Source organism: Siniperca chuatsi, linkage group LG12 (assembly GCF_020085105.1).
Source record: "Siniperca chuatsi isolate FFG_IHB_CAS linkage group LG12, ASM2008510v1, whole genome shotgun sequence".
In the NCBI taxonomy this organism is placed as follows: Eukaryota; Metazoa; Chordata; class Actinopteri; order Centrarchiformes; family Sinipercidae; genus Siniperca; species Siniperca chuatsi.
The window spans coordinates 9321747-9334422 of NC_058053.1; the positions used below are offsets into that span (position 1 = coordinate 9321747).

The following is a 12676-nucleotide window of genomic DNA, read 5'->3' on the forward strand; positions in this document are numbered from 1 at the left end:
GAAGAGAAGGTCAATTGTATCCATCACCCTTGTTGAGATAAATGAACAATTGTATGGCAGCTAAAAGATCATCAATTGATGAAAGACTAACATTGATCCAAAGAAACAGGTCTAGGCACCCAAGTGGCTAAAACAGTAGTTAGGTTGTGTTTCTTTAACAAAATCAGCCTCTGAGGCACAGCCATAAATGCTAAGCCTTTAATTAGCATGTTAAATGAATCAACTATTATACATAATTACCAGGTGTCTGAGATAAGGGCAGATTATTCATTTGTTTATCTATATTAATTAGCACAGGGGTGACCTATGCAGAGTTCTGTTTATTATGGTATTACATCTGTAGACTACTGAGAGGAATCCAAAAATACTGTTCAATACTTTATGACAGTTTGCTTTTAATTTCAGGCTTCTTCTTTATGAATTACACAGTTTTGTTCAAAGACGCCTAGTTTATTCTGAATGCTAACTTCCAATAAATATGTAGAATATAAATATAGTGTGTATTTTCCCTCCAGGTATGCTCTTTAGCCTAAACAAAGTTGACACAGACACAGGCCAGCATGGAATCTCTGAGGGAAGTCTAGTTGGGGAGAGTCGTCCCCCCTAGCCGGCGCTTGAATAATGTATGAAGGATCTGGAGACATCACTTAGAGATGCTGTCAATATCAGCTGGGGCCCTGCCCACCCCTGTGGCTGCTGCCCTTTAACACAACCTTTAAAGGTGGATTCCCTTAATGTGGATGCACTTGTTTTCTAAAATACCCAAATGATTAGATAAAAAATAAGCCATTCAGTTGCCACAATAATGTGTATGGATGTGCGCTTCGTGGGGGGACAGGGGAACATTTCCTTATCCATATAAGAAGGGTGAATTGGCACTCCAGTTGTTGCTTCCTCAACTGTGTTTACTGTGTTTGGTTTAACACAAAAGCTAAAGGAAAATTCAAAGTTTGACCTTTTTTAGCATTATTCTGTAGGTAATATATATTTTATAATGATATATTTTACTCTGTTGCAATCCAGCTCCTTTGAACATTTTCCATTCACTGGTAATGTTCTGTTCCAATGAGTGAAGTGTTATGTTCTTATATACAGTGTTAATAGGCACAAGAGGATGGCTAGGCATATGAAGCACAAGACACTGGAGACCCCATTAAGGTTAGGTTTAAGTAATTGGTCAAGGATAGGGAAGGACTGTGGTTTTGGTTAAATGTTTAAAAAATTAATGCATCACTACCTGAACATGACCATAAAAAATTCAATCATGTTCACTGAGTTACAGTAACTCTGCTGACCCTGAAAATAAATTTTCCCATCACTCCATGTTCCTGATTTGATGGGGTTCCATGTTTTACTCATCCAGATAATCTGAATGACTCAGTAAAACTGGCTCCTGGACACACAGTAACAAACCTAGAAAGACATCACAATAGGAGAAGGAACATGAATGGTGAGATAACCAGACAAATTTCCACTTTGGCTTTGTTATTATCCATTTATTTAAACTAAATCATTTGAAAGTGAGAGCAGCGACTAGTAATATAAAATATTTAAACAATAAAATAGATTATTAAACATACACAGCAAGGACTTAATTAAGTAAAAGGGCATTTTAAACATTGTGCCCTGACATTGACATCATCATTGATATACTCAGGGGCCAGTCCCATCCGGGCCTTAAAAGTGATAATTAAAATCCAGGTTCCTGGGAGACAGAAAGGACCGGATCTTAGAGATTCTGTATAACTGGGTAAAGCAAGACTGGACGATTATTTTAACATGCTGATTGAAATTAAGATAATTATCAAAAGATTTCTGCAGCTCGAGGTGATACTGGTGAAGAATGAACCAAGTTGTGGTGAGATGTGATTATGTGGATGTTTTATTGCACTTACTTATATCAACTCAAGGAATCTCCACTGCAGCCTGTCTGATCTGACTGCGCTCAAACTGCGTTTGTGTGCGTGTGTGTTTCTGTGCTCAGCCCTGACACAGAGACCAGGTGAGAGGCTGCAGGCTGATAATAAATAATAAATTATTAATAAAGTTTTTTGACAGCGAGGTTTTCTTTAGTCTATTTATATGATTCACAATGTAGCATTATCAGGGGAAAAATAGAGTGCTTCCCCTGGACGCGTCAATAGTGAGTTTACTACATCCTTTCGGATTTGCGTCAGAGATGCAAGACGCGTACCTAGCAACATCACTGCATGTAAATGGAGAAAAGCAGGGGGCCAAGGACTGACATCTGAGGTACTCCACAAAACAAAGATTCTGTGGAAGATCTGCAATCACCAATAGCAACTAAGAGTCCTATTTCAGAGATATGAGTAAAGTCTTACACGGTGCCAGAGATACCAACCCATTTTTTAAGACGCTCAAATAAAATTGAATGATCTACGGTATCAAAGGCAGCGTTGAGATCTAAAAGGATTAATTCGGAGACAGTGCCAGATGTAAGAAAGGAATTGATTCTGATTGAAATAAAAGGACAAACTAGCTGCAGGACTTCTTCAAGGAAGCGGGCGGAAGGTAGGATATCAAGATAACATGATACATGCTTCATATTGGTAATGGTCTTGGCTAAATGATCAAGTGAGACTGAGTGAAATAAATTAAGAGAGCAGGACAAATGACTAGGAGGTTCGGGTGTTACAACAGTCAGTGGAGTAATATGATTTCTTATTGTGATGACTTTGTTGGAAAAGAAAGATAGAAACTCCTCACATATCTCTGTGGATGGCTCAGTCACATTAGGGGGGCATCTGTAGTGTGGGTAATAATATAAAAGACCACCCTGGTGTTATGCTGTATTTTCTCCGTGATCTAAGCAAAATAGTTTGCTCAAGCATTTTTAATTGCTGAATTGGGGTTTTTCATTAAGATTTTTAGACTGTTAAGGTGAACAGTTAATTGTGTGGCCTTCCATTTCTGTTCTGTTTTACGACAGATGCTCTTCAATGAACGAATTTCCTTATTCATCCAGGCCTGAAAAGTATTTTTGGGCTTTCTTGTTTTAAAAGGTGCAACTCTGTCTAGAATGGCTGAACAGGTATTGTTAAAACCATTTAAAAGATCATTGGTGTCCATTAAAGAGCTTCTTCTTCTTTTCCTTTCGGCTTTTCCCTTTCAGGGGTCGCCACAGCGAATCATGTGCCTCTATCTAACCCTGTCCTCTGCATCCTCTTCATTCACACCAATTAACTTCATGTCCTCTCTCACTACATCCATAAATCTCCTCTTCCTCTAGACCTCCTGCCTGGCAGCTCCAACCTCAGCATCCTTCTACCAATATATTCACAGTCTCTCCTCTGAACATGTCCAAACCACCTCAATCTGGCCTCTCTGACTTTATCTCCAAAACATCTAACATCTAACTGTCCCTCTGATGTACTCATTCCTGATCCTGTCCATCCTCATCACTCCCAAAGAGAACCTCAACATCTTAAGCTCTGCTACCTCCAGCTCTGCCTCTTGTCTTTTCTTCAGTGCCACTGTCTTTGAGCTGTAGAACATCGCTGGTCTCACCACCGTCTTGAACACCTTTCCTTTCATTCTTGCTGATACTCATTTATCACACAACACACCTGACACTTTTCTCCACCCATTCCAACCTGCTTGCACTCGCCTCTTCACCTCTTTTCCACAGTCTCCATTGCTCTGAACCGTTGACCCTAAGTACTTAAAGTCCTGCACCTTCTTCACCTCTGCTCCCTGTAACCTCACCGTTCCACCTGGGTCCCTCTCATTGACGCACATGTATTCTGTCTTACTGCGGCTAAGCTTCATTCCTCTGTTTTCCAGAGCAGACCTCCATCTCTCTAGATTTTCCTCCACCTGCTCCCTGCTCTCACTACAAATCACAATGTCATCCGCAAACATCATAATCCATGGAGATTCCTGTGTAACCGCATCTGTCAACCTGTCCATCACCAGAGCAAACAAGAAGGGGCTCAGAGCCGATCCTTGATGCACACCCACCTCCACCTTGAACTCCTCTGTCACACCTACAGCACACCTCACCACGGTCTTACAGCTCTCATACATGCCCTGCACCACTCTAACATACTTCGCTGCCACTCCAGACTTCCTCATACAATACCACAGCTCCTCTCTCGGCACCCTGTCATACGCTTTCTCTAAATCTACGAAGACACAATGCAACTCCCTATGACCTTCTCTGTACTTCTCCATCAGCACCCTCAAAGCAAATACTGCATCTGTTGTAATTTATCTATATTGCTGCTCACAAATGCTCACCTCTGCCCTTAGCCTAGCTTCCACTACTCTTTCCCACAACTTCATTGTATGGCTCATCAGCTTTATTCCTCTGTAGTTGCCACAGCTCTGCACATCTCCCTTGTTTTTAAAAATTGGCATCAGTGCACTTCTCCTCCATTCCTTGGGCATCCTCTCACTCTCCAAGATCTTGTTAAATAAACTAGTCAGAAACTCTACTGCCACCTCTCCTAGACACTTCCATACCTCCACAGGTATGTCATCAGGACCAACTGCCTTTCCACTCTTCATCCTCTTCAACGTCCTCCTCACTTCACTCTTGCTAATCTTTGCTACTTCCTGCTCCACACCAGTCACCTCTTCTACTCTTCATTCCCTTTCATTTTCCTCATTCATCAACTCTTCAAAGTACTCCTTCCATCTTCCCATCACACTCCTGGCACATGTCAATACATTTCCATTCTTATCTTTAATCACCCTAACCTGCTGCACATCCTTCCCATCTCTATCTCTTTGTCTGGCCAACCTGCACAAATCCACCTCTCCCTCTTTATAGTCCAACCTAGCATACAAGTCCTCATATGCTCTTTGTTTGGCCTTTGCCACCTCTACCTTCACCTTACGCTGCATCTCCCTGTACTCCTGTCTACTCTCTTCAGTCCTCTCAGTGTCCCACTTCTTCTTAGCTAACCTCTTTCTCTGTATACACTCCTGAACTTCCTCGTTCCACCACCAAGTCTCCTTGTCCGCTTTCCTCTTTCCAGATGACACACTGAGTACCCGAGTACCTCTCTCCCTGATCACAGTAGCTGTAGTGGTCCAGTCATCTGGGAGCACTTCCTGACCACCCAGAGTCTGTCTCAGCTCCTCCCTGAAAACTACACGACATTCTTCCTTTTTCAACTTCCACCACTTCGTCCTCTGCTCCGCCTTTGTCCTCTTCATCTTCCTCACCACCAGAGACATTTTACACACTACCATCCTGTGTTGTCTGGCTACACTCTCCCCTACCACTACTTCACAGTCACTGGTCTCTTTCAGATTACGTCTACACAAGATGTAGTTCACCTGAGTGCTTCTACCTCCGCTCTTATATGTCACCCTATGTTCTTCTGGAAGAAAGTGTTCACTACAGCCATTTCCATCCTCTTTGCAAAGTCTACCACCATCTGTCCTTCTGCGTTCCTGTCCTGAAGACCAAACCTGCCCATCACATTCTCATCACCTCTGTTCCCTTCACCTACATGCCCATTGAAATCTGCACCAATCACCACTCTCTCACCTCTGGGGATGCTCTGCATCACTTCATCTAACTCACTCCAAAATTTCTCTTTCTCTTCTAACTCACATCCTACCTGTGGGGCATAACCACTCACAACATTGAACATCACCCCTTCAGTTTCCAGCTTCAGACTCATCAACCTGTCTGATACTCTTTTCACCTCTAGGACATTCCTCACAAGCTCCTCTTTCTGGATAACTCCTACTCCGTTTCTCTTCCTATCTGACCCATGGTAGAACAACTTGAACCCTGCTCCTAAGCTTCTAGCCTTGCTACCTTTCCACCTGGTCTCCTGGACACACATTATGTCCACCTTCCTTCTCTGAATCATGTCAATCAACTCTCTAGCCTTCCCTGTCATAGTCCCAACATTCAAAGTCCCTACTGTCTACATTCTTAGCTTTCCTCTTCTCTCTCTGCCTACGAACACACCTTCCTCCTCTCCTTCTTCGTCTTTGACCAACAGTAGTCCAATTTCCACCGGTACCCTGTAGGTCAACAGCACCGGTGGCGGCCTTTAATTTGGCATGTGTTTTACGTCGGATGCCCTTCCTGACACAACCCTCTGCATTTATCCAGACTTGGGACTGGCACACGAAGACACTGGCTTGTGCCCCCTTGTGGTTGCATTGGTGTCCATTAAAGAGCAAATCTGGCAAATTCTTGGCAGAACATTATGACAGCATGTCTGACCTTTAAGTCAGTTTGAGATGGGCAGGGTAGTGTTGAATAAAACACAGTTATGATCCGTAACCCCAAAATCAATGCAGAGTGTGTTGTTTAAAATAATTTCAGTATATAAAACAAGATCTAAGGTGTTGCCTTTGAGATGGGTAGGACCAGTATAGGAGCAAGAAGCAGATTAAAAGATTGTACCATATTTAAAAACTCATTAGCTAAAAAATTCTCAGGGCAGCATACATGCACATTATTATCACCAATAATCAGAATATTGTCAAATTTAGGGATAATAATTGATAATAGCTCTGATAATTCTGTGATAAAACCAGTTGTGGATTTGGGTGGTCTATAAATCAAAATTCAGAGGGTCCGTGGATTGCCTGAAATAATAAAACAGGGGGCTTCAAGGTAGAAAAAGACCCAAAGGAAATGTTGCAACGTTTAAGACTATTCTTATTTTTTTAAAAACTAGGCCACCCCCTCGACCAGTTAATAAGGGCTGGTTCAGGTAGCAGTAGCCAGGACGACACATTTCAACTAGGAGAACTATATTGTCCTGGGTCAGCCAGGATTCCGTTTACTAGTTGATTAGTTACTTTTTTCAGATGACCGTTTTTCATAACCTTCCTGTCCAGTGAAAACTATGTATCTCCAAATGTGGTGATTTTGAATGTTTGTGATAAACTGAAGGATGAAGTGTTCCTTTATGGGTTGAGAAAATTCTCCTACTTTTTTAAGACAAATCAACAATTTATTCCCCCCAGCCCAGCCTCCCCTTTAAAGTCAATGTGTCTGTCTCTGTGTGAGTGCTTGATGAAAACCCAAAACTGCTTCATGTCCATCAAAAAGCCCACCGCGCACTCCGATCTCTGTGGTGAAGTGTGGCTATACTGCAATTTCAGAGGAATCTGCAAAGCCAGAGCCTTATCACACTGTGTTTGTAACATGGTAGTTGAAAACTCCAAATGTATTTGTGCACACTCTCAATCCCGGTCTGCCCCATTTTTTGTGTTTTTTTTTGCCAGTCCTGATCAGAGTTTTAGACATCAAGGAATCATAACAGCTTCTAGTTTAGTACAGTCTGCAAGTTTAATAGCATGTTAATAATTATGATTCTGAATCTAAGCCATATTGTTTCTGAGATAAGAGTGCACTGACAGATATGAATTGCTGGTGTTCACTCAGACTCATTAGTATTATATTAACAAACTGAATACAGGCATTCTTGTGGATGAGTGTTCTAAGGTGAATGCCATGTGACTGCATTAGTGAGGCTTAAATCTGTCCTTTGTCACATGTCAACCAACTGTCTTTGACAACTTGGCAAAAAGAAATTCCTTAAAAACACAGCAATGTGGAGGAGTCTCCTGGAGAGACCAACAGGGACAGTTCAAAGCATTCTCATGTTAAAAATCAAATCTTCACAGAGTGTTTAAATCATCCCCAGGCAGAACAAAGTAACAGGGGAGTTTCATGCAGTCAAAAACATAAGATGCCTTTAAGCACAGTCCCTTAATCTCTTTGGCAGGTGCATGTTTGTTTTCTTTTAAAAGAGGCTCTGTTTATGGAGCTCCTTTAAAAAGAAACACTCCACTTCTTGCCATATGCACCATTACTGAATCAGATTTTCCTATTGCTGCCATACCCATATTGTTGTGTTGCTTGTCATCATCTCAGTGGAAGATTTGCTGATGGCTGTTTTGGAAGATGAGTAGTGGTAAGTTGAGCACAACGTGTGTCCAAAATTGGTCCAGCACTGTCTTACCAGGCAGACAGATTCTATGACAGCTGTTGTACTTCTTGCAGGTCTTAGTACTTCCTCGAGGCGTCAAGCTCTTTCCTGAATCATCGACTTCAACCCACAGCGTTGACTTCAAAAAAACTGCTCCAAAGACCTGGAACCAAACAGAATTGGAGAAAGAGAGCAACATGGCAGAATTGATGGGAAACACTTCCGCAAGTTTTGTAAAAATCATTAAAAATACTAATAACCTAGTAATACAATAATTAAATTCTGAAGTAAGAACATAATTTCTTTATTTCGCTTGTTTGCCAACATTTCTCTGTAAGGTTTAATTTTGCATGGTGAGAGCTAATAAATCTGTCAATTTTCTTCTTTAAGCAAATGCCGAGAAGAAGACATTTTGACAAGTTTGAAGTCAGAGCTGAGCGAAGCGGCATGGAAGATCTAACGGATTCACTCGTGTAGATTTGACAGTTCAACAGTGGCAGATGATTTGGCAGAGTAGAGGGGGGCGGGGGTTCATTATCTCCTAATTACATGAGATAGAGCAGAGGCTTACTGAGCTGGAGAAGGAAAACACCTGCAGACTCAAGTGTGTCTCCCTAGATTCCAGCGGCAAGCCTGTAAGATGCTGCATACTAACCAAAGGATTACAGTGCATGATATTGCCAGGCACCTTTGGAGACAGGCAAATGAGAAGCTAAATACAGAATAAAAAGGGAAGGTGGTGATGGATGTCATCACTTGTAACAGGGAAAGTATATTCAGCCAGTCCAATCAGTAATTGAATAAACATGTTTCTGCTTTTTGTTTTGTTTTTTTGTCATTTTGCTCCACCAAAAAGATATTCAGCCACAGCAATCATGACCATGAAGCATCTGTTCCATGGTCATGATCTTTGAGAGAAAGTGTTAGACACATCTGGCACAGAAATAGCCACAGGACACAGTGAACTCTTAGGCTGTTTGTTTCCAGGCCAGCCATGTTAAAGTAAAATTAAAACTTTTCTTTTTCCTGTAGCAAATTCATATAGCAGGACCAGCTGCATGCTTTTGTAAGTGGCTGACACTATGACAAGGAAAATATAATTTGTTAGAGCTGAAAGTCTGAGGAAAAAAGCAATGTAGGGGCAGTTTGTTCTAGATGTTGTTTGTGTGAACGCACCCAGCCGCCTACAGAGAGAAGAGTCTACAGGAAAGCGCTTTCTGTGTGAAATGCCTGACTTTACCTGAATTACTCCTTCAGCGTGCTCTCTGGCCTCAGTAAGCAACAGCTGTGACAAGCTGTTCCCCTCTCTGCTACACTAAATCTTTAACAAAGGGAGCACAAAAGCAGAGCAGATCTCAATTTGTGACCGGGAAAAAAAAACTGACTCATCAGTTGTCCAATGCAATAAAGGTCACTAAGATGAATCTTTTTTAACATGGGTCTGGTCATGATATAGACTGCATGGTGACAGAATGATTCTTCATCCACAAGTAAGATTGGAGGAACTACGTTAGCTACAAAAGGTTTAAAATTGGATTGTAGTGTCTCATGTGGATATAAGCTCCTGTCACTGAATAGAGAGCAATCCCTCCTCTGGTACTGCTGCATAATGAGAAGATACTGTGCCATCTAGTGGGGGGCTGGAGAACAACACCATTACAACACTTTCAGTGGGGTAAACAAGTAGCTGTGAGCATCCAAGCTTTGCATTTATTTACCAGCCACTTCTATAAAACAAATGATACAGCTGACTGGTGTAATGAGGCAGGAACAGAGGACAGGAACACAGAGCTTAATCAGAGCAGTGTTATTGCCCCAGTCTACTCATCAGATTTTGAAAACTGGAAATAGTCTGAATTTATTTGAGTATTTACTTGCACCTGTTTGTCTGTGCCAAGCTAAAAGAGAAGTGGATGAATAGGTTTCCAAAGAATAGCTTCATTCATCACAAAGAAATACATATTGGTTAACAATAGTGCATTACCTTGATGCAACACTGTCGGCCAACCTCCAGTTTTGCTGCTTTCTTCACCACAAAACTCAAACAGGCTTGATTGTGTTCACATGGCTGGGTAAAGGAATTAACTGCACTCTTTTTTTCTGTATTGTGAACATAAACACATGAGGTTTTATACAGAGGTATACAGTGGGGCATAGGCATCAAATCTCCTGCACTCAAGAGTTGTAGAAGCAATTCATTTGGTTCAATACCAGGCTGGTTCAGAGAGTGAAATTACAGCGGTGTAGTGGGACATATTCTCTATTACTTAATGGAATACTGTTTGCTAAGTTGAAGGACTGCAGAAACAGAAGAGCCACAAGTAAAGCACCAGGAGATATAGAATAGCAAGAGAACTATAATCGTGCAAACATTCCTAATGATTCCTCTTTATAAATATCCACAGTGGATTTCATCCCATGAGACACTAATGGGAAACAGCAGACAGACTTGAGCCACAGAAATAGACAGCAAACCTGGCCTGGTCGGTGCATTTAATTAGTAATCATGGCAAAGCCTCAGCCAGAGGCTAATGGAAACATACTGTAGATAAGATCGTATGTACAAATTGGAGATAGGATATAATAAGGGACTGGTAGATGGAGACCAGGAGTCTTGAGATGCTATCTGACACATGTGCCTGCTGGCCATGCTTCTGCTGACCAAGCATTAACAGCAGCCTTCACCCACAGAGCAAGAAGAAAGAGAGATAATTATGTAATATAATAATGAATTACACTGGCACCAGTTCAGAGAATTGTAGACAGCGTTTGTCAGCACTCTACTTGCTTTGTATAGCTTCCAATTTGGTCGAGTCAAATAAAGTTGTGGCAGTGGGGAATCTATTCACACGTGTTCTCCTTTTTCCTTCACAGAAGAATGAAGAATAATGGGAGAGGGGGCAGACTCTGGGTGCCAACTTTTTTTCCATTACAATGTCTGAATTCAAGCTGCTTTGGCACTCAAGTGGAGACGAAACTTTCTGCCTTGTGTGTTATGTCTCAGGGCGGCATGCATATTTCATGTTAATTCTTTTCTAATTGCATCAATGAGCAGTGAATGGAGAATTGCATGTGGCTTGTAATGGCTGGTGTGACTACAGGGCAGGAGTTAAAACATGCAGCGTCCTGCTCAGCAGAGTAGATCGCTGAGGCTCCGACTCCCTGAGTGTAATAAAGCTCTGGGTGGGGAAGGGGGGGCTCACTCTGCAAGCAACCATAGGTGATTTGTCAGTATGGTTGAGAATGTGGGAATATAAGTGTGGGGGCGGATCAATGTCTGTGTGTGTCTGTGCGTGAAGATGGTTTTCTCTGTATTTCATCACCTTGAATTATTCTTTGCAGGGTTTTTTCATTCTTTTTTTATGTTGCTTGTAAGCAAATAATTGATTTTCCTTTTTATTGTAGGCTGATTAAGGTTTCTTGCGCGTTTGCTTAGTTTCCAGAAGAGTAAGATGTCCTCAGAGTATTAATTCAGTCACTAAAAAATCACCCGTCATAGCCAATTTGCCAAATTTTGATTGACTGTCAGTATCGAAATACAGTGTTAGGTCTGTAATGATCGAGATGCTGGCACTGTAACCTCAAACAAGCGAGTCCCTATGCATTGCATTGCATTACACAATTAGAAACCATTTTGTTTCATTTGACTGAGATAAACAGCAAAGTAAGTGCGCAAAATCTTCTAGTGTAAGTGGAGTGTTACATCTAATGAAGGTAATTAAACAATACTAATTAAGCTTCCTAAACAAACAGCTAATTACCTTAACTCCAGCGTCTGTGAGATAAAGTTGCTTCATCATGAGCGGCTGAGGTGAGGTGGAAAGATTAGCCACTTTTTCTGGTTTGATGCAGCCTGCATATTCCATACTCAGCAGCCCGGCTGCCTTATAATTAGAGAACATCACAGAGAAGACGCAACTAAGGCAGATATTTACCTCAAGCAGCTTTTCATTTAGCCATGTCTGAGCTGCATTGAAATCTTTTCAGAGACTCTTTGTTGCCAAGCAACATGAACCCAAGGTACTTTATGACATTCTAGTTATAGAGTTTTCCCTTCAGGCTTTGACAATTCATATCTGAGATATACACTGACATCACCGTCTTTTGACCTCAACAAAGTCAATCTTCAAAATTACAATTCTGCTATGTGCTGGTGATAACAGTCGTGCATGACTGAGAAGGACTTCCTGTGATTCTCATGGAATGTATCTTTGCCTTTTTTTCCCTTATAATTGGATATGTACAGGACAAAGGAAAGAGGTTATGAAATCACTTTCATTCTTGAGTTAATATAAAGACTCAAGAACAAGTTCCTCTAACACACACACACACACATATATATATATATATATATATATATATAGCATTTTTACCCTGGTTGCTGAAGATCCTGTTGCTTTTCGTTGGCATGATGTTTGCCACTAAACTCAAGCTCAGAGAATTTGGCAGTGAGCCAAGCTGACATGGGCGAGGTTAGAGAGTGTGACTGTCTTCACGCAGAACTGTGTTGAAAAGTGACAGTTTGGCCAAGACTCACTCTCTTGGGGTGAGAGATGAACCAGAGTGGGCCTCTCACATTGTTGGAAGCTGTCCAGATTAATTAGAAGACATCTGAGAATACAGAGAGCTGTCTCCGGCAGCCAGCTACTCTTCCCCCCTCGTCTGACAGGGATGCCATCACAAGTGGATATCTATCTAGGGATCTTGGGGAGCAAGAGGGCTGCATGATTTATCAGGAATAA

The 12676-nt window shown here is 41.6% G+C and overlaps 1 long non-coding RNA gene across 1 annotated transcript; it reads right to left on the bottom strand.

The window, feature by feature from the left end:
• Positions 1 to 7238: 7238 nt before the first annotated feature.
• LOC122886033 lies at positions 7239 to 11938 on the bottom strand. Its single transcript, XR_006380231.1, has 4 exons — positions 11696 to 11938; positions 9919 to 10034; positions 9175 to 9255; positions 7239 to 8097 (listed from the first exon to the last, which is right to left on the bottom strand). It is a non-coding gene; the product is annotated as an uncharacterized LOC122886033 (long non-coding RNA).
• Positions 11939 to 12676: the final 738 nt, after the last annotated feature.